General features: G+C 36.4%; 1 pseudogene; it reads left to right on the forward strand.

Annotated features, from left to right (window-relative positions):
* Nucleotides 1–2,977: 2,977 nt before the first annotated feature.
* LOC122427582 lies at nt 2,978–5,673 on the forward strand (annotated as a pseudogene).
* Nucleotides 5,674–24,026: the final 18,353 nt, after the last annotated feature.

Raw genomic sequence — 24,026 nt, forward strand, 5'->3', positions numbered from 1 at the left:
TTTATCTAATTGTCTAGATAATGAATTAGTTCCTTACCATCCTTATATTATGAATTTAAACATATTGAATGGGCTAACTACCATTATTATTATTGAAGCTCAAAATATGCCTCCCATCTTTGGCCACTGGTAGGGAGCAGGAACCATGTTTGTCTGTGCATCACTGTGTCTCCTGCACCTATAACAGCCTGGGGTCTATGATGGGTGCTTAGCAAATATTTTTTGCAGTAATACATGAAATAACTAAAATTAACAAGGAGGAGAAATAGACAGGCAGACGAAAACCATGGACATGTGGACATGGTGGGAAAGGGAGGGTGGGACAAACTGGGAGTTAGGACTGACACATGAACTGCCATGTGTAAAATAGATAGCTAGAGGGAAGCTGCTGTAAACACAGGGAGCTCAGCTCAGTGTTACGTGATGACCTAGAGAGGTTTCGTTAGGGAGAAGGGGGGAGATCCAAGAGGGAGAAGATATAGTATACATATGGCTGATTCACTTCATTGTACAGAAGAAACTAACACATATTGTAAAGCAATTATACTTCAATAAAAAAATCCCCAAAATTAATGAGGAGGAATAGCGAAGAACTAACTCTTCCTTAGTGGGATTGTACCTTTTTCTGCACAGTAATAACCCTAACTTATACCAACTCCTGCAAGGAGATCCAACCAGTCCATCCTAAAGGAGATCAGTCCTGGGTGTTCATTGGAAGGACTGATACTGAAGCTGAAACTCCAATACTTTGGCCTCCTAATGCGAAGAGTTGACTCGTTGGAAAAGACCCTGATGCTGGGAGGGATTGGGGGCAGGAGGAGAAGGGGACAACAGAGAATGAGATGGCTGCATCGCCAACTCGATGGACATGAATTTGAGTAAACTCCGGGAGTTGGTGATGGACACGGAGGCCTGGCGTGCTGAGATTCATTGGGTCACAAAGAGTCGGACACGACTGTGCGACTGGACTGAACTGATACCAACTCCAGAAAATGCTAGAACCACTGTATTTGGTTTCTTCCTGGACTTCCACTTGGGATTGAAAGATTGGTTGCAACTGGATTAGAATGTGTCATACAGACAGACTAAACATTAGAGCTGTTCTTTTTCTGCATTTTTTTAGTCAGAGCTTGCCCCAAATTGTGTGAGTAGTAGATTTTTTGAAGGGACTAAGAGATAAACAGACTAAGGGACCAGTTTGGATTCTTAATGGCTAAAATCTGATACTACTAACTAGAAGAACAGCTAGGGAAAATTCCAGTCAGTTACACTGGTAAAATTTCATATTAATCCTATAATTTGCCTGTAAAAAATTTGGGGGATTCTACCTATATTATTAAATCATTTGGAAGCATAACTGTTTTCTCCCTTCCTAGTCCTTATGTTTTCATTTCCTTCTCTTGCTTTACTTGGCCAAAGTCTTCCAAAATAATGATTGATAGAAGTGGTGTTAAATTGGCATTCCTAAAAGTTTCCCAGTCTCAGGGAAATTTTTCAGTGATTTCCCCAGAATGGATGACATTTTCTTAAGCTATTTTGTAAATACTTTTAATCAATTTGTCAAATTTTTCTTTGAATACTTTTTATAAAAATGTACATTGAATTTTATCAAGTTTTTTCTATATATTTATGTAATCATACAAATTTCTTTAAGTCATTAATATAATAGATTTTGATCAAACTTGATAAAATTCAATGTATATTTATATTCAGTATGACATAATAGATCCACCCATATATATATATATATATATATACACATACACACATATATATACACACACACATATATATATAAAGTTCTAGACAAAAATAGATATACATTTATAGATTCTAATTTTGTAATTACCAATCTGTAATTTTTCATTTCTTTTAAAGTCCTTTTTGGATTTTGGAAAGAAGGTTATGTGAGCCTTGTACAGTAACTTACAGCATGTTCCTAATCTCCAAAGAATTTAACTTTGCAGATACTTTCTTTGAATATTATCTAGAACTTGAAAGTAAAATTGTTATGGGTCTACAGTTTTTTTTGTGAGGAGAATTTTGACTACCTTTTTAGTATTTTCTATTTTTTATGCTGACAACATAATTCAAGTTTCTTCTTTTCTTGTATAAGTTTACTCACAGCAAAGTTAATTGCAACTATCGGTGGAGCCTGGTGGCCTGCTGTCTGTGGGGTCGTACAGAGTCGGACACGACTGAAGTGACTTAGCATGCATTGACTATATCCTGCAACTTTTCACATATATTATTAATTATTATTATTACTCAGTTCAAAATATTTTCTAAAGTATATTATAATTTTTATTGACCAATTGGTAATCAAGGAAATTAGAAATATGTGCTTAATTTCCAATACAATATACAGATTTTATGTAATATATGTCAAAATATTTGTGACACTTTTTACAGAACTAGAATAATTCTAAAATTTATATATAACCACAAAGACCCATAATGGCCAAAGCAATATGGAAGAAAAGAGCAAAATTGGAGGCATAATCCTCTTAGACTTCAGACAATACTGCAAAACGACAGCAATCAAAACAGAATGGCTTTGGCACAAAAACAGAAATATAAATCAATGGAACAGAATAAAGCCCAGAATAAAGCCACATACCTATGGTCAGTTAATCTATGACAAAAGAAGCAAGAATATATGATAGAGAAAAGAGAGGCTTTTCAGCAAGTGGTGTTGGAGGAAATCTGGACAGCTACATGTAAATCAATAAAACTGAAACATTCCTTCACACTGTATACAAAAATAAATTTAGGTTTAAAGACCTAAATGTAAGTGATGACATCATAAAATTCCTAGAAGAGAACACAGGCAGAGCATTCTTACCAATCAAATTCTCAGATTGGTTTCCCAAGGCAAAAGAAATTAAAAAATAAAGAAAAAAAAAAAGAGAACCTAATCAAATTTAAAAGCTTTTGCACAGCAAAGGAAACCATCAGCAAAATAAACTATCAACTTATGGAACAGGAGAAAATAGTTGTAAATGATGCAACCAATAAGAGGTTAATATTCAAAATATACAAATGTTCCATACAATTCAATATTAAAAAAATAAATATATAAAAGATGGGTATAAGACCTAAATAGACATTTCGCTGAAGAAGACATACAGATGGACAACAGGCATAGGAAAAGATGCTCAACATCACTAAGTATTAGAGAAATACAAATCAAAAGCATGAGGTATTGCCTCCCACCAGTCAGAATGGCTATTATAAAAAACTGTACAAATCATAAATGAGGGAGACAGTGTGGGAAAAAGAGAAACCTTCTACACTGTTGGTAGGAAAATAATTTTATGCAGCCACTATGGAGAACAGTGCAGAATTTCCTTAAAAAAACTAAAAATAAAGCTACCATATGAGCCAGCAATTCCACCCCTGGGCATATATCCAGAAAAGATGAACACTCTAATTTGAAAAGAGATATGTACCCCAATGCTCACTGCAGTGCTGTTTACAATAGTCAAGATATGAAAACAACCCCAGTGCCCATCAGCAGATGAATGAAGAAAATGTACTATATACACACATATACACACACATATATATATGTGGAATGTAATATTACCCACTTATAAAAAAAATGAAATATTGCCATTTGCAGCAATACGGATATACCAGAGAAAGATAAATATTATATCATTCAATTGTGGAATCTAAAAAATGATACAAAGGAGTCTATATATAAAACAGAAACACACTCATAGACAAAGAAAACAAATTTATGGTTACCAAAGTGGAAAGGGAGGGGGTAGAGATAAATTAGGGGTAAGGGACGAACAGATTAAAAACTACTATACATAAAATAGACAAACAAAGAGGCTTTACTCTATAACACAGGGAACTATTCAATATTTTGTAATAATTCATAATAGAAAATAACCTGATATATATATATATACATATATATATATACATATATATATATATCATTCCATTTGCTATACACCTGAAACTCACATAGTATTGTCAGTCAACTATACTTCAATTCTTAAAAAACGCAGCAACAAACTGCAGGTCAAGATCTGATCCACTCTGAGGAAACTTTCTCCCTGAATTCCCTGAAATGCTATACAAAAGAGAAAAAATATTTTCCTAACTTTTAAGAACTCTGTATATCGCTGTTTTCATCATGGAAGACAACTATAATTCTCTCTAAAGAAACAGATAAATAAATTCTGAGTTTTTTAAAAAAGAATAGTATCTTAGGCATTTTTGCAATGGGTTTGCTGCCAGGACACAGGTGTCATGAAAACCACCATTAAACCTAAGCAAAAATAGGAAAGTAAGTGACCCACATCAACATGTTGTCATTGGGCATGTTGATTCAGGGAAGTCTACCATGACTGGCCAGCGGATCTACAAATGTGGTGGCATTGACAAGAGAACAATTGAAAAGTTCAAGAAGGAGGCTGCAGAGATGGCAAAGGGCTCCTTCAAGTATGCCTGGGTCTTGGACAAACTGAAAGCTGAATGTAGGTGGATCACCATTGATATCTCCTCATGGAAATTTGAGACCAGAAAGTACTATGTTACCATCACTGATGCCCCAGGACACAGAAACTTCATCAAAAACTTGATTACAGGCATATCCCAGGCTGACTGTGCTGTCCTGATGCTGCTGGTGTTAATTAATTTGAAACTGGTATCTCCAAGAACAGGCAGACCCTTGAGCATGCCCTCTGGCTTACACTCTGGGGTGAAACAACTAATTGTTGGAGTTAACAAAATGAATTCCACTGAGCCACCCTACAGCCAGAAGAGATACAGGGAAATTGTTAGGGAAGTCAGCACCTACATTAAGAAAATTGGCTACAACCCTGACACAGTAGCAATAGTGCCAATTTCTGGCTGGAATGGTGACAACATGCTGGAGCTAAGTGCTAATGCCATGGTTCAAGGGGCGGAAAATCACCCGTAAGGACGGCAAGGCCAATGGAACCACCCTGCTTGAAGCTTTGGATTGCATCCTGTCACCAAGTCGCCCAACTGACAAACCTTTGTGTTTGTCCCTTCAGGAGGTCTATAAAATTGGTGGTATTGGTATTGTCCCTGTGGGTCAGGTAGAGACCGGTGTTCTCAAACCTGGCGTGGTAGTCACCTTTTCTCCAGTCAATGTAATATCTGAAGTGAAATCTGTAGAAATGCACCAAGAAGCATTGAGTGAAGCCCTTCCTGGAGGCCATGTGGGCTTCAATGTCAAGAACGTGTCTGTCAAAGATGTTCGTCATGGCAATGTGGCTGTTGACAGCAAAAATGACCCACCAAGAAGCAGCTGGCTTCACAGCTTAGGTGATTATTTTGGACCATCCAGGCCACATCAGTGCTGGACATGCACCTGTGCTGGATTGTCAAACAGCTCACATTGCTTGCAAGTTTGCTGAGCTGAAGGAGAAGACTGATCATCATTCTGGGAAAAAGCTGGAAGACAGCCCTAAATTCTTGAAATCTGATGATGCTGCTATCATTGATATGGTTCCTGACAAGCCCATGTGTGTCGAGAGTTTCTTTGACACTCCTCCCCTGGGCTGTTTTGCTGCGCGTGACATAAGACAGACGATTGCTGTGGGTGTCATCAAAGCAGTGGACAAGAAGGCAGCTGGAGCTGGCAACATCACCAAATCTCCCCAGAATGCTCAGAAAGCAAAATGAATATTATCCCCAATACCTGCCACCCCAGTCTTAATCGGTGGTGAAAGAACAGTCCCAGAACTATTTGTCTCAATTGGCCATTTAAGTTTAATAAGTAAAAGGCTTGTTAATGATAACAATGCATTGTAAAACCTTCAGAAGGAAAGGAGAATGTTTTGTGGACCATATGCTTTGTGTGTGGCAGTTTTAAGTTATTAGTTTTTAAAATCAATACTTTTTAGTGAAAACAACTTGACCAAAAATCTGTCCGTTAAAAAAAAAAGTTTAATGAGAAAAAAAAGAAATACTATCTTTGAAAATATTAATTGTAACTCATATTAATACAATAACAGTGGTACCACAAAACATGAGTACTAGTATTTTTGGTGTGTACATGAGGACTTGTAGAAAAATTCTACCAGGTAATGTCTAAAGGCAAACTTACCCTGCAATAATATGCATAATTTCATGAGGGTTTTGTTGATATAAATTTATAATATAAAATAGATGATATAAAATGTCTTTGTACTACAAATTATTGTTAAAATTCTCCACACTTACATCATAGAAGAGATGAATATGTTTTCTTTTCCTTGGATTTATACAAAGACATCATTAAATTGAATAAGAATTGATTGAGCAATTACAATATACTAAGTAGGATTTAGGTATATAACGGTGCCCATATACATGATGATAACATCTTGGAGGAATTTTGATGTTTGAAGATAAATAAGCCAAAAATAACATAATACTCTCTTCTAAATAAGTTAATTGAACATGGGGCTCTCATTATAAGGTTCTTTATACTTAATATGTTTTCAGCTATATTATGAGTATATGGAAAACTGAGTATATTTGAGAAGACTTTCTAAATTACCTCCTTCATTTGTCAATATGCAAGAAAATTCTCTAAAGTCTATTGCCAAAAACTTTATTCCATAGAGAGTACTCATAGTTTATAAAATATAGAGTCAACTTTTTAGCAAACTGCTCAAGACTTTGGAGAAGGAAATGACAACCCACTCTAGTATTCTTGCCTGGAGAATTCCATAGACAGAACAGCCTAGTGGGCTACTGTTCATGGGGTCACAAAGAGTCAGAGATGACTGAGTGACTAAGCACACTCAAGACTTTATAAATCTTTATAACTCCAGTCTTAGTAATCAGAATCATACTCATACATTAATATCATATGAAGGGAAAAATGAAATTTTACTCCTTCATATCTCATAATTGTACTAGAGGCTGACTCTCAGTTCTTTTATTTTCCCTGAACTTAATTTCATTGCTTTTTTATTTGTGAATATTGGTGACCACATTAGGCTTATATTTCACACAAATGTCTTTGAAAGGCATATGAGGATTGTTAATAATTCAGCATATGATGATCAACTTTTATTCACATTTTATTATAATTGAAAATCAAACAGGTCAATCTTATGATCTGTGTTAAACTAATGTCATTTAATTTAGCCCAAGAAAAAGTAGTTCATGTTCATATGTGTATACAAACGTTCTAATATGCACAATACCATTTTCATATGGTAAGACATAAAGAAATGTATATATTAATAGAAATAAATGTGTCATAAATTTTCTCCTGAAAATAGATTTTTAAGTTTTAGGAAACTTTGATGAACTCTGTGTGTATAAGTACAGTAAGGATTTGGTATTTCAATACACTATGGTAATACTTAATTTGAAAAAAAAAAAAAAACACCTTTCTGAACCAACTGTCAGTAGTCCTTTAAAACAGAAATAAATTATAGTGTTTGATTTGTAGACCACTATTCATGGCAAGTCACTGTCAACTGCAATGGACTTTGCAGACAGCCACAAAAAGTAAGGCCACCTCTCATCATGAGTGCAGACCACAATATCATCCAATGACAATATAGATCCCAATCTGGAGATTTGTGATATACGGTTCATGAGATCTCCCATAGTCCTATCTTCACAGAGTGCTGGTTTTTGACTCGAAGATTAGGATTATGATTTGTAGAGCGATTTTTTTCTAAGCAACAGCACATTTCCATTTCTTAAGGTTAAGTGAGTAGCTAAGGTTTCATTTCACTTGAGTTCAGTTGCTCGGTCATGTCCAGCTCTTTGCGACCCCATGGACTGCAGCATGCCAGGGTTCCCTGTCCATCACCAACTCCCAAAGCTTGCTCAAATTCATGTCCATCAAGTCGGTGATGCCATCCAATCATCTCATCCTCTGTCAACCCCTCCTCCTTCTGCCTTCAATCTTGCCCAGCATCAGGGTCTTTTCCAATGAGCCAGTTCTTTGCATCAGGTGGCCAAAGTATTGGAGCTTCAACTTCAGCAACAGTTCTTCCAATGAATATTCAGGACTGATTTCCTTTAGGATTGACTAGTTGGATCTCCTTGCAGTCCAAGTGACAGTCAAAAATCTTCTCTAACACCACAGTTCAAAAGCATGAATTCTTAGGTGCTCAGTTTTCTTTACGGTCCAACTCTCACATCCATATACGACCATTGGAAAAACCATAGCTTTGATTAGATGGACGTTTGTTGGCAAAGTAATGTCTCTACTTTTTAATATGCTGTTTAGGTTTGTCATAGCTTTCCTTCCAAGGAGCAAGCATATTTTAATTTCATGGCTGCAGTCACTAATTGCAGTGATTTTGGAGCCAAAGAAAATAAAAGACGAAAATAAGGTAAATAAAATAAAATAAACCTAAGGTTTAGATTTTGATAAATAGATATGAGAAAAAGAAAGTTGACTATGAAAATATTATAATGTGAGTATAAAAAATAGGCTTTTACTTTTTTCTGTGAAATTCTGTTGCTTTAACCATAAAGAATTAACACTGATAAGAATCCCAGAATTTCACTTCTGAAATTAAAAATAAAAGAAACCTATACTTTTAGGATTTGGGTTGTAAATTACCAGCACACAATAGTTTCCTCTTAACTAAGAGCAAAATCAATCTGGTCTAATAAAAATGTCAATATTGTTATGTTAACCTTTATCTGGCTATTTGACAAATAAAAGTGTTCTCTCCTGATAGTGGAATAATTAGATGTTTCAAAAATAAAGTTTGTTTAGGAAAGATACAAACTTAAAGAGATATAGGTAGCATGGATTTCTAATATCAGAATCAATAATTCTACAACAATTTGCCATAGAATTAATCTTCATATAGTAATTAAAAACCCAAATGTCCATGATTTAAAGTAAATCAAACCTATAATTCAAAGAATCTTATACAAAAAAGCAATAATATTAACAAACTTAAGTTAGGTTATATAATATCCTCCTCATTATCTGATTGCCTAAAGTTAATTTTATTTTCTAAAATTATAAGATGTAATGAATAAAATGCTCTGGATGAAAAACAATAGAACTATAAATATTTTTGTGGTAAATAGTAAAATAAATAATATAAGAAGGTAAATAATACAAAAATTTCTTGGTTTATAATTCAAGATATTTACGAGTTCTATCCTGCAACATTACAAAGGTGCTATTATTGTCATGCTGAGATTACTAATTACAAAATATTTACAAAACTTTCTAATAATATTTACAAAACTTTCTCAAAGTCACTAGCTAGAAAGAAGTTGACTCTTAAATTAAAGATTCTTAGACTTCTTTGGCCAGCCCCCATAGAATACAGCTCTGTCCTGTCACTCATCCGTGGTTAAACATCTTTTAGTGGTGGTACCCATTCTCAGGACAATGGGACGTTTAAACACATACTGTGCCATCCCCGTCATCTGCAATTGCCAGTATAATAGCTATTGCTTTATCAAAAGACTTTCCATTCCCATGAACTCCTTTCAGTTCAGTTCAGTTCAGTCGCTCAGTCGTGTCCGACTTTCCATGCTATTCATTTATAGTAATCCAAGTTCTTTCCCCTACCCCCAGGTTAGGAGCTGTAGTTTCAAAGTCTTAGATATGTCTAAAGGATGCCTAGTCCACCACACTAGTTAAAGCTGAATTCCCACTAAAACAACTGCTATTGCCTCTATTCAAAACACTGCCTTTTTATAACAAATGTAACAATTTTTTTATGCTGTTTAAGTCCTCATCCAACTAATACGTAAAAGATCTAGGGGATATCAAAACAAACAAACCATCTGGGACAACCCTTGGAAACAAGTATAGAGTTCCACACAAATGTTATTTGTCCCTAACATCAAACACATCCTTGAAAAACAGCACCAGGAAGACTCTTAGAGTGGTCAGCCCTTTGTCCCTAGACTTCAGCTAGACCCCTAGATGTACTGGCCTTACCCGGAATTTTTCTGTGGCAACCTCACAATTCAGGTATCAATAACCATAACCTATATTGCTTAAACATAGACTAGAGTTACAAATTACAAATGCTCAGAACCAAACAGGAATTACTGTTTGGAAACCATGATGCTCCAGTGCTATCACAGAGTGGAGATTTCTGCATTATTTCCAGATTCAATAGAGAAAATCTAAGTATGCCTTAGAACTATTACTCCGGTGGCGGGGAGGGGAGGGCAGGGGGAACAGTTATATTCCTAATGTCCTGTAATATACAGTATTCCTTTATAACAGTGAAGTGAATATCAAATCATGGCTACAGACTGTTGTGATAAACTGTCTGTATCTTAACCTAGTGATCCCTGAATCATCTCGTCTGTTTTGAGGTTTTAGTGTCATCATAAGAAACTGGTTATTGTAGGTAATCATTGGTGGAGAAATCTGTAAACATTTTAAGTGAAATCTTTCTTAAATTTCTCAGATGGCTAATTGTTTCAGAATTCAACAACCAGTTCAAAAGTCCTCCAGGTTAAACCAACAACCACCAAATATCTCTGTAGTCACATACTCCAACCTTAAATTTCAATCTTAATCATTTTGATAAAGTTCTTGGAGTTTTATTTCAAATCAGAAACTCTTGTGATGAATTTGAAAAATTAGGATTTACACACTCTTTCCAATACAAAAACAATCTCTGAGAGAGAGGTAGGAGAGAAATTTGTTGCAATAGTCATATTTGGTGGAGTCAGTATCAATAATATGATTTAAAAAAAACACTTAAAATATAGTGAAATAGACACTCAAAAAGTAATAATATATTGCTTTATCAATTTAACTTTTTAAAAATCATTTTCTATTCCAGTATGCATCAATTTCATTATTTTCATGGTGTGTTAAATCCATATATTACACATATTAAAAATCAATTTTTATAAACTTTACTCCCAGTTACAACACACCACACAGAGGTAGGCAAACTGCTAAAATTCATCAAGCATGCCTTTATAATTAACAATATTTACAACTGATTTTGAAACTATGTGTGTGTGTATTAGTTGCTCAGTTGTGTCCAACTCTTTGCGACCCCATGTACTGTAGTCCATCAAGCTCCTCTGTCCACAGGATTTTCCAGGCAAGAATACTGGAGTGGGTTGCCATTTCCTTCTCCAGGGGATCTTCCCAACTAGAGAATTCACTATAGTGAATATAGGTGTTCATGTTCACTATATACATAAAACTGTGGTATATTCTGAAATCATATGAAACAAATAGAAAACTGCAAGTCATTTATCATATTTGGATAAAGATGGTTGGCATAAGCTACATAATATATACCTGCTTAAGTATACTTGGAAATACTAATTTGTCTGATGAATCACTTGATAAGGACAATATCCTAAGTGAAGTTTAAGCTAAAGCAATCATTTCAGGAAAAAAAGTATTTCACAATTAGATCTGTCATGAAAAATTTAATTCAACCTTTCAATCTAAGATAGTCTAAAATGATTTTTACAATTTTACATCATTTACTGCAGAAAAACAATTAAACTAGATCTCTGCAGAGTCACAGGTGCACATAAGTGTCCAATTTTCTGGATTTATGATGCAGATAAGAAAAGTGATAGGGCAAATTAATAAGTGCTATAATAAACACATGCAAGGCATGGACTGTTGGCAGTAAGTACATCATTTTCCATCACATTCCACTGGCTAGTTCCAGGGTTGCTCCTAAATGCAAAGAATCTAGGAAATGAAGTTACCTGGGTGCTCAGGAAGAATAAGTATCTTTCAATTCAGTTGATCAGTTGTGTCTGACTTTTTGCAACCCCATGGATTGCTGCACGACAGGTTTCCCTGTCTATTGCCAATTCCTGGAGCTTGCTAAAACTCATGTCCACTGAGTCAGTGATGTCATCCAACCATCTCATCCTAATCGTCCCCTCCTCCTCCTGCCTTCAATCTTGCCCAGCATCAAGGTCTTTTCCAAAGAGTCAGTTCTTCACATAGGGTGGCCAAAGTATTGGAGTTTCAGTTTCAGCAACAGTCCTTCCAATGAATATTCAGGACTGATTTCCTTTAGGATGGACTGGTTGGATCTCCTTGCAGTCCAAAGGACACTCAAGAGTCTTCTCCAACACCACAGTTCAAAAACATCAGTTCTTCGGCACTCAGCTTTCTTTATGGTCCAACTCCCACATCCATACATGACTACTGGAAAAAACAGGGCTTGGACTAGACAGACTTTTGTTGGCAAAAGTAATGTCTCTTCTTTTCAATATGCTTTCTAGGTTGGTCATAGCTTTTCTTCAAAGGAACAAGCATCTTTTAATTTCATGGCTGCAGTCAACATCTGCAGTGATTTTGGAGCCCCCCAAAAATAAAGTCTCTCAATGTTTCCATTGTTTCCCCATCTGTTTGCCATGAAGTGATGGGACCAGATGCCATGATCTGAGATTTCTGAATATTGAGTTTTAACCGAACTTCTTCACTCTCCTCTTTCACTTTTATCAAGAGACTCTTTAGTCCTTCTTCACTTTCTGCTATAAGGGTGGTATCATTTGTATATGTGAGGTTATTGATATTTCTCCCAGCAATCCTGACTCCAGCTTGTGCTGCATCCATCCTGACATTGTACATGATGTACTCTGCATATAAATTAAATATACAGGGTGACAATATACAGTCTTGAAATACTCCTTTCCTGATTTGGAACCAGTCTGTTGTTCCATGTCCAGTTCTAACTGTTGCTTCTTGATCAGCATACATATTTCTCAGGAGGCAGGTCAAGTGGTCTGGTATTCCCATATTTAAGAAATTTTCACAATTTGTTGTGATCTACACAGTAAAAGGCTTTGGTGTAGTCAATAAAGCAGAAGTAGATGATTTTCTGGAACTCTCTTGCTTCTGTGATGATCCAATGGATGTTGGCAACTTGATCTCTGGATCCTCTGCCTTTTCTAAATCCATCTCGAATATCTGGAAGTTCACAGTTCATGTACTGTTGAAACCTGGCTTGGAGAATTTTGAACATTACTTTGCTAGTGTGTGAGATGAGTGCAATTGTGCAGTAGTTTGAACATTCTTTGGCATTGCCTTTCTTGGTTGTTTGAGGAGGCCTTACAAATAGCTGAGAAAAGAAAAGAAGCTAAAGGCAAAGGTGAAAAGGAAAGATATACCATTTGAATGCAGAGTTCCAAAGGATGGCAAGGAGAGATAAGAAAGCCTTCCTCTGTTATCAATGCAAAGAAATAGAAGAAAACAGTAGAATGGAAAAGACTAGAGATCTCTTCAAGAAAATTAGAGATACCAAGGGAAAATTTCACACAAAGATGGGCACATTAAAGGACAGAAATGGTATGGACCTAACAGAAGCAAAAGATATTAAGAAGAGGTGGCAAGAATGCACAGAAGAACTATACGAAAAAGATCTTCATGACCCAGATAACCACAATGGTGTGGTCACTCAACCTAGAGCCAGACATCCTGGAATGCAAAGTCAAGTGGACCTTAGGAAGCATCACTACAAACAAATCTAGTGGAGGTGATGGAATTCCAGTTGAGCTATTTCAAATTCCAAAAGATGATGCTGTGAAAGAGCTGCACTCAATATGCCAGCAAATTGGGAAAACTCAGCAGTGGCCACAGGACTGGAAAAAGTCAATTTTCATCCTAGTCCCAAAGAAAGGGATTCTTTGTTCTAGTTTAGACAAAGAATGGTCAGACTACTAGACAATTGCACTCATCTCACAAGCTAGAAAAGTACTGCTCAAAATTCTTAAGCTAGGTATGTTTAGAGAAAATCTAAATGATCTATTCCATAGGCACTTAATCTTTATAGGTTTTGTTTTGTTTTGTTTTTGGTCTTCACTCTGTAATGGAGGTAATAAACCTCATATTGTTGTTGTTTAGTTGCAAGTCATGTCTGACTTTCTGTGACCCTATGGACTGTAGCCTGCCAGGCTCCTCTGTCCATAGAATTTCCCAGGCATGAATATTGGCATGGGTTGTCATTTCCTTCCATGGGATCTTCCTGGCCCTGTGATCAAAGCTTCATCTCCTGTGTTGGCAGGTAGATTCTTTACCACTGAACTACAGGCAAGCCCAATAAACCTCATATTTAGTACTGAAAAAAAAAAAGAATAGAGGAAGCAAATGTTAAAGACCTTGTCTATCTACTTCACAAAATATATGTTTCACAAGACACAGATTATTTAAAGCTTTAACCTCCTTCTATGACACAGGAGGTAAAGAAGATGCTTCAGTCAGTATGCACAAAATGGGCTGAAGCTGTTAATCATGAATACCTCACTCTATGATCTCTAAGTCACAGAAATAAACAATTAAGCATGAAATAAAAGTCAGGTGAGAGAGTGAGCTACTGAAACCAGACATACTGGGTTGCTGATATACAAGTTTGCATTTTAGATGAGAATTTTAGGAAATAAATAAGTATGGCATGTGTCATGGCAACCTAGCTGAACTCTAAGGAAAAATACTGTTATATTTATCAAATTCAAATTTTCCCTGTTTCATAATGTGACTTAAAGGACTACATGTAGATAGCTATGTAAGGTTCTTCAGAACATTAACTAAAATATCATAAGTTTATTGAATTCTCTATCAAATCAAAGTTCTAGAGAATCAGCAGACAGAATTTTGTTTTGACCACAAAACTGTCTATATTTTTAGACACTTAGTCTTGAGGATCTAAATTAACTGAAGAAACTATTACTTAATAAAGGTACTGTCATCCTGTATCCTTTCTGTGGTGAGAGGGTGGGTGGGAGGAGGAATAATCGATCCCAGGTATCTTGTCTGCTTCCTTTGAGAGTATCAGACCAACAGTTGGTGAATATAGACTGTGAAGAATGGGCAACAGAAAACAATTAATAAAGGAAATCTCTCAAAAAGGAATAAAATGCAGACCTATACTTTTGACAGACACAGACCAGTCAAAATACAGGTCTAGGAATTCCACTCAAGTTATTGTCAATAATGTGTTAAGTATTTTATGCTGGGGGAAATCATTGTGCTTTAAGAGGCTGAGGCCAAAAAACAAGAATAACATTCTTAAGCCATTGCCCTTTCCTAAAAGTGTATGAGTGGAATCCAAGTAACAGGAAGGAAAACAGAGGTTTTATGTTTGTTTGGCCAAAACATAATCAGGTTATTGAGATGTCAGCTAGCTGTTTCTAAGCATTAAGCCAATATCATTATCCAAAGATGCAGGAAAAAGAGCCTAAAGCAAAAAAAAGGTAGAAATTGTCAAATAGTTCTTCTAGATTCTAGAGATACATGGTCCCCACTTGATTGCATATTCCATGAATTCCTTTTGCATGCAATGGTAGAAAGTAAGGTTTTGGAAGAGGGCACAGTAATTTAAGGACAGAAATGATAGGAGGTGAAAGAAAACCAAAATCTACTACATGGCATAACCCAGAATTGAAAGATTGAAAGTTGTTAACAGATTAAATTTAGGCACCTTTTTTTTTTCCAGGGGTTAAGCAGATAATGAATGGAAGCACAATATCTTCATGGGTAGACAATAGTTTTGTCAAGCAAGTTTGTAATTTCCTTGGTTCTGTCTCACTGCAGCAAAAATTTGAAGCGACAGATGGACCAGTATTACAGCCGCATGTTACAGCTCAGTTTTATTTAGAAAGCAAAGGAAAATATATCCTGAAGGCATGAGGGCAAGTCAACCCAAAAGAGGCAAAGAGAAGAGAAGTTCCTGGCTCAATTTTGGCTTCTCTTTTTATGTATTTTTCTCCTCCCACTAAGCTTGCTCTGTGTAAACTGGGCTAGCCAGGAGGGCTGTTTGTTTTACCTGAGATCCTCCTTCTGGTCTTTGGACCTTCCCTTGTTCTATTTTCATGGGTTTTTCCCACCTTTGTCTTTTAGCCACTGCCATTTTAGACTCCTTTTTCCTGTTCTAACTACCTAACAGTTTCATTCAGTGTTTAATGGAGCTGAGTCCTGGGCAGAGATTAAAGGTTGAAAGTAGGTTAACCATGTGGAAACAATAAATATCAGCATGTCAAAATCTAAGATGGGAATACAGAGTCCAGAAATGGAAAGCTCAAGTGTTTATAAAGAAAATTTTATGATGTTTTCCAATTCAGCATAATAACATCTAGTTTTTCCTTTCTCTTACCTCTTTTGTAGGTCCACACCATGAATGACAGGAAGAAAAGAAAGAAAAAAAAAAAAACAGACTCCAAGATTTCTTACAGTCTTCAAGTCTATAACATATCTCACATTATAAAAGTATGTTGTTAGGATAATCAATAATCTAGTTTTTTATTCATTCATTCAAAAACATTGATTAAGTTTCTAATAGATATTTAGGTATTAGGTGTTACAGATGCAATCATGAGCAAAATATCCAATGAGTAATCCTTGGAAGCCCCCTCTTAACCTACTTACAAAATCCCTCCCAGGACTTCCTGCCATTTGCTTTGATGACTTAGACATTTCTGAGGCTTTCCCTTGTTCCAAAACTGATTGAAGGCAAGCAACATTTAGCAGGGGCAAAACCAAATATGTCAATACCACATCAAAGCAAATAACAGGGAGATGAATGAAAAACTATGGAAAATGCTACCTGTAGGCCGAGGTAGATAGCCAATCATTTATTATTCTATGGAATCTAGATCTTTTGTGACTACGACCCCAGACCCTACCTTCTTGTCAATTGCTTAGATAAGAGACATGGCAATAATGAAGAGGGTTAAGTGGTAAAATGCCAACCACTTTGGCAGATACTTTTATAATAGTCACACAGAAAGAAGAGTAAAATGCTTTGGAGAGGCTGAGTTTATGTCAACAGGAATTTTTATAAAGACAACACAACTTTTTTAGCGTCTTTCAAGATATTAAAGTAAGTTTTTGATGTTGATGTTCAGCTTAGTAACTTACAAGTGAGAATATTCGTAACAGTTATTTTCTGAAAAGCATTTTTATTAGAAAACTCAAGGTCTCTGCATATTTCTAATTTCAAATAATTGTTCACAATCAATTTTCTTTATACATCTGACAATATCTGGGAGTGAAGTTTCTAATGTAATTCCCTATGAGTTTGCGGTTGTATCTCTTTTTTAAAACATTTCTGTTCTTTTTTTTCAGAATTTTTTGAAATACTTATTCAAGATTGGATATTCTTCCTTTTAGGTTTGTAAGATAATGTGTGCATGTGATGAAGACTACAAATTCCATAAAAGAATATGCAGTGGAAAAATAAGCCCCAATTTATCCTTTACCCACAATTCTCAGTTCTGATCCCTACTGGAAATGACAACAGTCTGGTTTGTGAATATCTACATTTCTCCATTTTCCTCAAAAAATATATATAGGAAATTATTTCACATCAGCCTTTTTAATAAGTCTCTTGAATCTGGAGAAAATAAGTCATACACTGAATCATTGGAAATAAATAATAATAGAGCAACATGCATGGCTTCACATATTTAAAACCAAGTTTTTCTAAATGATAGCATGGTCTTGTAAACACACTGGTCCCACTATTTTCCTGCTTATTTTGATGTTTCATGTGTCAAGTGGTTTGAATATATAATTTTATAAAAAGAACTCTGTGAGCATGTGTGTGTGCGTGTGTGTGGCTAGTAGGGATGGGTGGCATGGGGGATGTGAGAGGTTGAAGGATTTTTATTACCAAATTAGCTGTTTCAAAGCAGAAACTGTGCAGATTGACAAAGATCTGAATTTGAATCATTAAATAAATGGAAAATGGATGTCAGGGAATAAAAAAGATAGATGATAGGGATGCTTAGAATCAGAGATTTCGATGACCTGTGTTTATCTAATCAAACCATTGAAGAATGGTTCCCTTTGGTAAAATGCCTAGTGCAGTCTATTTTTATGACCTAAGAGATGGCATTTTTTAACCACTTTACTTAATAGACTGTTTCACAATCCATCTGATTTAATCATTTGGATATTGCTTCTCTGACAGTCAGCCTAACATTTTCTTTGCTTAATTTTATCTGACTTCTGCTTTTACTCTTTTATCACATTATTCCAGAGAAATATGACTGGCAGGTTTTAATGGATGTAACTTGATGTATATCTTTAATTTGGGGCATTAAAATAATTAGGAAATTAAAACCATACGATCATTTCTTATCTGTCCCATTAACTGTCTTAAATATTCCTATTATGATTTCACATTGGTCCCATGAGTAATGATATAAGGAAGAACTCATTATATTATGGGGAAAAAATCCTACACATTTATTAGATTTATACCTATGGGTCAAAGTCCATTGCAATGTTATCCCTGATTAATATTATTTTACCTCTCTGAGTTGCAATTATGTTTTGCATAATGGGTGTTCAGGGTTCAGTACAATAAAAGAGTCATGAAGGTCATGGTTGAACAAGTGGAACGTGATGAGTAATAGCTCTAAGGTCTAAAGTAATATTTAATATAGACTCCATTATTTTCCTAATGTATGTATCGTTCTTTTTATCTAGAAATTAGGAGTTTATTAATGTTCAGTGACATCATGCTCCTTTTATCAAATGTAAGTCTGAGATCTTTGCATGACATGCTGAAAAAGTAGACGTGCCAGGTTGTGATGCTGTTAGATAAACTTTTAAGTAATGAAAAGTTGAATTTTAATTTGAGTAAAAAAATAGATCACATACTACACACATCTTTGCAATTCCTCCTTGCTAACCTATTTCACTGATAACAGAAAAGAACCTTGAGGAACATTTATTCATTCACATTTCTTGTTTATAATTTGATTAGTCAGCATCCCTTCAGGAACATTTCTCCCCTCCAAGGAAACAAATGAGAGGAGTTGGGAGGCTATGGAAGCACTGGGTCCCCAAGGCACAGCTGTATTCTTTTGCTGTTTGAGTTACTACATTCTTAGAAAATGTTGGAATCCCAAGATAGAAGCAATTAAAAGAACATGTGATTTAGTTATTGGACAGAGAAAATTTAGATAAAAACTTTGTCAGGATATAATACTACCAAAAATAAATCTAACCTGGTGAGGCATAGAAGGGAGGTAGGATTCCTAGAAAACATTCCAGAAGAATCTCCCTATATACTCTTAGAAAAGAACAAGCCCTTGTTTATCCAAGTTTCTCCTCTCTGGGGTGATGGATGTCCTCTGACTGTACTTTTAAATATACACTTTTAAATATACTGTATCAGCCAAACCAGATACAGTTAGAAAATAAGTGGGTAACTCCAGATCCAGTGACTAATAGGGCGATGAATTCATTGTATTTCTCTTTCTTATTTTATGGTATTTTACATACCCTGAAATTTAGTTCCTGTTATGTATGGTCTGAATGTTTGTGTCTCACCAAATACTGAAATTCTCATGCTCAATATGAAGGGATACATCTAGAAGGTATTTAATATCCTTTCAAAAGAGCCTTGAGAAAGCTCCTTTGCCCCTTACATCCTTCATGTGAGAATACAAGGAAAAGTCTGCTACCTGGAAGAAGGACCTCATCTAACCATGCTGGCACCCTGATCTCAAACATCCAACTTCCAGAACTGTGAGACATAAATTTCTATAGTTTACAAGATACCCAGTCTGGGACATTTTGTTATAGCATCCTGAAGGGACTAACTAAGACAGTTACTGTGGACTGCAGCTCACTGGTTAAACCCAGTTACTCTTAGCAACAACACAGTTTACCCATCCAGGCACTTTCTAATCTCCTAACCTGAGTGTTAAATCTTGTTCCCTGTATCTCTAGTCACTGGCATCCTTCTAATGAAGAAAAAGACTCAGAAAAATAAGTGTTGTTTTTTTTTTTTTAACCTGAATATTACCTGTTCTATGAAGCACAAGCTGGAATCAAGATTGCCAGGAGAAATATCAATAACCTCAAATGTGCAGATGATACCACCCTTATGGCAGAAAGTAAAGAATAAAGAGCCTCTTGGTGAATGTGAAAGAGGAGAGTGAAAAATTTGGCTTAAAACTCAACATTCAGAGAACTAAGATCATGGCATCTGGTCCCATCACTTCATGGCAAATACATGGGGGAAACCATGGAAACACTGAGAGACTTTATTTTTTGGTCTCCAAAATCACTGCAGATGGTGACTGCAGCCACGAAATTAAAAGATGCTTGCTCCTTGGAAGAAAAGCTATGACCAACCTAGATGGCATATTAAAAAGCAGAGATGCAAAATAAATAAATAAATAAATAATAAATAAAAAGCAGAGACATTACCTTACCAACAAAGGTCTGTCTAGTCAAAGTTATGTTTTTTCAGTAGTCATGTATGGATGTGAAATTTGGACCATAAAGAAAGCTGAGCACCAAAGAATTGATGCTTTTGAACCATGGTGTTGGAGAAGACTCTTGAAAGTCTCTTGAACTGCAAGGAGATCCCACCAGCTCATCTTAAAGGCCAACAGTCCTGAGTATTCATTGGAAGGACTGATGCTGAAGCTGAGACTCCAATACTTTGGGAATCTGATGCGAAGAACCGACTCTTTGGAAAAGCCCCTGATGCTGGGAAATATTGAAGGCTGGAGGAAAAGGAGATGACAGAGGATGAGATAGTTGGATGTCATCACCAACTCAATGAACATGAGTTTGAGTAAACTCTAGGAGTTGGTGATGGACAGGGAGGCCTGGCGTGCTGCAGCCCATGGGGTCGCGAGTAGTCAGACATGACTGAACTGAACTGAAGTGTACCTGTTCTTTAGAACATTATTTTCCAGAGCTATTGCCTATCACATTGACAGATTTAGCTTTTTTATAATTAGCCAAAATATACCTGAATTTGCTATGCCCACTTGTGTACTTTGCACTGGAAGTCTCTCTTGGTCCCTCAGGCACCTGCAGCTAATTAGTTTCTTCTTACTCTCTCCTATGTATAACACCCAGTTTGTCTCCTCTAAATACTCTCCTAGGATGACAAGGGTAGTACACTCTGATAGGGAGTTACAGATTTAGTGCTTATTTTCATTTAGCAAGTATTTTGTATGTCAAGGGCTTAGGATTTCTCCAGAACATTAGGAAGATCCCTAACTCACTAAAGGCAATTGTTCAGTTTCACTGATGATTGATTTGAGTGGACATCATTTCTTGTCAGAGAATCTCTGAATGGGCAAATGCTATTGTCAGAGTGCTATATAATGTACTGTTCACAGAAGAAAAAAAAAAAAAAAAATGATAGGAAAGTAAAAGTAGGAAATCTAGTCTAGTTTTGAAAAGCAGAGAGAGAAACTTGGAAAGGAGACATAACAAAGCTGAAATCTTAAAAAATGAATAGAATTTAATGAGGTGACAGGTAAAGGAAAATGTACCTGAAAAAGAAGAAGGAAAAGAGTAAAACTGCAAATATGACTTTACATTTTCCTCAGCTTGCAACAGGCTTTGTCCTGGTTTTAGACCTCTTACTTCTTGGAGAACTTACTTTAGAAAATATAATTGCAAATTCCTTCTCTATCCACTTTGACATGCAAATCTTCTTCCAGTTTCCTACCAGTTTTACAAACTAAGAATGTCAGGAATGACTTTCTCAAGGACCAGGGAGCCATCAGTTTGAAATCGAGGAGAGAGCCTTTCTTTATGCCAATCTCTGTGGGAGGGCAGAAGCCTAATCTAGATAAGGGATAATTAGCAAACACAGATGGTCAAACAACACTGACTGCCTCCCACACAATGTCCTCTAGTACTTTTCCATTAGCTCACCCCAGCTCTCCTGCCTTTTGTCTCTGAAATTGAGTTCAGTTTCTCTCTGCTACAGCAAGAGTCTTGAATACAATCTTTCTGGACTGTTTCGTTCTATTTAATTTAGTGTTTCTTTTTTCTTTTTCTTTTCTTTTTTTTAATTTAGTGTTTCTTTTATAAAATTCAGCAAAAAAAAAAAAAAAAATAGGCAACGTGGTGCTGTTGAGGAACATAGGATGTCCGGTATGGCTATAGTATGGAGGATTCAAAGGAGCAGTTAGTCTTTTATGTCGCTGGAGAAGGCAGAGCAACTTTTCTTTAGTGAGAATCTGTACAGAAAATACTCTCCGTGAAATTTTTATCAAACTTCAGTAACTTAGGCCTTAAACATTTGGTCCTGATGAATTCTCTAAATGCCAGGTTCCTCTGAACCATTAGGTTTTAACCACTGGCTCAATTCAGCATAAGCTATTCTCATCATTCTCTATTAAAATGTAAAAAAAATAAAAATAAAAATAAATGCTAATCTGAGTTTTGGAATTTTATATTAAAGTGAAGCATTTTATAGCAATATTCAGAATGTATCTGCAATGAGAGATCTAAAAGACACATATATTCAAACTGAGGTTGTCAATTTCAATATTTTCGGAACTCACACTGTTAGGGGAAGCACACTGATTGAACCTGCCCACCCTGGCCAGGCACCAGAGTAACCATTTGCATGAGTTGTTTTATGACAGGAGATCCTGATAAGGAATAGGGAACTAATAAGCCACCACCAACCAGAAGAGTTCGGGAAAGGTCAAAAGGAGACACCGCGTGTCCATCCACTTCCCAGAATCCCTCTCGCTAGCGTCCAGCTTGGCTGAGCGATGCGTGCGCCACCAGGAAAGACTCTGAATTAGAATGATTGGCCAAAGACCACCCGGAAACTAATCCCATCATCATAAAACCCAAGACTGCGAGCCACAGGGCAGAGCAGTTCTCCTGGGTTCCCTTACCTACTGCTCTCCACCCGGGTGCCCTTCCCAATAAAACCTCTTGCTTTGTCAGCATGTGTCTCCTTGGACAATTAATTTCTGAGTGTTAGACAAGAGCCCAGTTTCGAGCCCTGGAAGGGGTCCCCCTTCCTGCAACAATACCTTTTCTACTAGTTAAGACTTTTCAACTATTGGTATCCTTTAAAATCTCTTCATTTACATATATATATATAATATCTTAAGCAATTAAGAGATATTTCATTATTTTCAAAATAGACTCATTTATTTCATTTACATTACTGTTAGATTATAGATCACTCAGTTGTGCCTGACTCTTTGTGACTCCATGAACTGTAGGCTGTGAGGCTCTTCTGTCTGTGCGGATTTTCCAGGCAAGAATACTGGAGTCGGTTGTCATGCCCTCCTCCAGGAGATCTTCCCAACCCAGGGATTGAACTCAGGTCTCCTGCATTGCAGGCAGATTCTTTACCATCTGAGCAACCAAAGAAGCCCATGAATACTGGAGTGGGTAGCTTCTCCACTGAAGCATGGTAAAAAATCTGGCTGGTAAAAAATCTGCCTACGATGTGAGACCCGTATTTGATCCCTGGGTGGGGGAGATCCCCTGAAGGAGGGCATGGCAACCCACTTCAGTATTCTTGCCTAGAGAATCCCCAGAGAAGCCTGGTGGACTACAGTCCATGGGGTTCACAATGAGCTGGACACAACTGAGCAAATATATGTTTCAGGAAGGGGGACCCTTTCCAGGGCTCGAAACTGGGCTCTTGTCTAACACTCAGAAATTAATTGTCCAAGGAGACACATGCTGACAAAGCAAGAGATTTTATTGGGAAGGGCACCCGGGTGGAGAGCAGTAGGTAAGGGAACCCAGGAGAACTGCTCTGCCCTGTGGCTCGCAGTCTTGGGTTTTATGATGATGGGATTAGTTTCCGGGTGGTCTTTGGCCAATCATTCTAATTCAGAGTCTTTCCTGGTGGCGCACGCATCGCTCAGCCAAGCTGGACGCTAGTGAGAGGGATTCTGGGAAGTGGATGGACACACGGTGTCTCCTTTTGACCTTTCCCGAACTCTTCTGGTTGGTGGTGGCTTATTAGTTCCCTATTCCTTATCAGGATCTCCTGTCATAAAACAACTCATGCAAATGGTTACTCTGGTGCCTGGCCAGGGTGGGCGGGTTCAATCAGTGTGCTTCCCCTAACATAATATATATATATATATATTACAATTAAGAAACTTCTCATCATTTTCAAAATATACTCATTTATCTATTTATATTACTGTTAGATGATAGAATCACCTCTGAATTTTTTTAATTAATTAATTTTAGTGCAGTATAGTTGCTTTACAATGTTGTCTTAGCTTCTACTGCATATCAAAATGAACCAGCCATATATATACATATATCCACCCCCTTTTGGGTTCCCCTC

This window comes from Cervus canadensis, chromosome 2 (genome assembly GCF_019320065.1).
Source record: "Cervus canadensis isolate Bull #8, Minnesota chromosome 2, ASM1932006v1, whole genome shotgun sequence".
Lineage (NCBI taxonomy): Eukaryota > Metazoa > Chordata > Mammalia > Artiodactyla > Cervidae > Cervus > Cervus canadensis.